Consider the following 1,693-nt stretch of genomic DNA (forward strand, 5'->3'; position numbering starts at 1 on the left):
ATCCACAAGGATGAAATCACAGAACCATTAAGACAGCAAAAGATTCCAAGATAGAGTCCAAACTTTGACCCATCACATCCTTGTCAACTAAGCCAGAGCATCCTTCCAGGGATGCGTCATTGATTCCAACTCCTAAAACATTGCTGAAACCCAGGACTGAACCAGGGACCTTTAGATCTTCGGTCTAATGCTCTCCCAGCTGAGCTAATTCAGCTCTGATATTGGGATTTGTTTCCCTATAAACAACAGGTAAACACACTGGAACTCTTCAGCCTGGAAAATACAAATTTCAGGGAGAGGGGCTGCTTCACGGTCAGTTGTGATTGATGCTAAAAATCACTCTCTTGGGTAGGGTGTTTTTTCTTTTTCCCAAAAAAAGAGTTTTGATTTCCTGCTTGCCATTACAGCCTTGCCATTACACCCCAAAAAAGAGCACCAAATAAAAGCCAGGGTCAACCTTTCTACCTCTTCTCAGGGCAGTCCATAGCATAGGACTGGGAACAGGCAGTGGAAGGAACAAAAATCACTTTATCTCACTTTTTTTGCTGAAAAAGTTGAATTGTAAAACCCTGTCCCTGTGTCACAGGCTCAGACTGGTTGAGGTCCAAAGGGACCTCATGGAGGTCCCTGCTCAAGCAGAACCTACAGCCACTCCTCCAGGACCACTTCCAGGTCACTTGGGAATATGTCAAGAAGGGGAATTCCACACTGTCTCAAGGCCAGCAGTCCCAGTTCCTCATCCTTTCCCCACACCAGAGATGCTCCAGTCCCCTCCAGTCCTTTCCAGTCCTGCTGGCCCTTGGCTGGATCTGTCTGGGATGTCCAGGTCTCTCTCTTGTACTGGAAAGCCCAGCCCTGGGGGCCCTGGGCTGGATCTGTCTGGGATGTCCAGGTCTCTCTCTTGTACTGGAAAGCCCAGCCCTGGGCCCACAAAATTGCAGGAAAAGGCTGCTGAAGCCCGGGATTGAACCAGGGACCTTTAGATCTTCAGTCTAACGCTCTCCCAGCTGAGCTACTTCAGCTCTGCTGAGGCTCAGATTTTCCCAAAACCTGTTGGAACACAATGAGCTTTCAAACTTTTACCATTCAAACTGGCTCAGTGGACACTTGCCTCTTTTTAGTGTTTAAACACCTGGCCCAAACATCAACTACCAGACACCAAAAAGGTCAACAATTATCAAAGGTCTTTGAATGAGAATGGCTGTGGTGGATAAAAACCCAGGACTGGAATTATTCTTGCAGCCACGTTTGCAGTGGTAACATCTGGCCAAGCTGGTCTTCATGGAAACATGGAATGGTTTGGGATGGAAAGGACTTTAAAGGACCAGTTCCACCCCCTGGACACCTTCTGCTAGACCAGGTTGATCCAAGCCCCATCCAACCTGGCCTTGAACACTTCCAGGGATGGGGCAGCCACAGGTTCTCTGGGCAACCTCTGCCAGGGCCTCACCACCCTCTCAGCCAGGAATTTCTTCATAATATTCAGTCCATCCCTGTCTTTTGTCAATTTAAAGCCATTCCCCCTTTTCCTGTCACTTCATCCCTTGTCCCAAGTCCCTCTTCAACTCTCTTGGAGCCCCTTTAGGCACTGGAAGGGGCTCTAAGGTCTCCCTGGAGCCTTCTCCAAGTTGAACATCCCCAGCTGTCCCAGCCCGGCTCCAGAGCAGAGGGGCTCCAGCCCTTGGAACATCTC

General features: G+C 49.2%; 1 non-coding gene across 1 annotated transcript; it reads right to left on the reverse strand.

Moving 5' to 3' along the window:
* Nucleotides 1-949: 949 nt before the first annotated feature.
* Nucleotides 950-1,022, reverse strand: TRNAF-GAA. The gene has a single exon. It is a non-coding gene; the product is annotated as a tRNA-Phe (tRNA).
* Between the last annotated feature and the right edge of the window lie 671 nt (nucleotides 1,023-1,693).

The sequence above is a fragment of the Corvus brachyrhynchos genome, unplaced genomic scaffold (genome assembly GCF_000691975.1).
Source record: "Corvus brachyrhynchos isolate BGI_N302 unplaced genomic scaffold, ASM69197v1 scaffold89, whole genome shotgun sequence".
NCBI lineage: Eukaryota > Metazoa > Chordata > Aves > Passeriformes > Corvidae > Corvus > Corvus brachyrhynchos.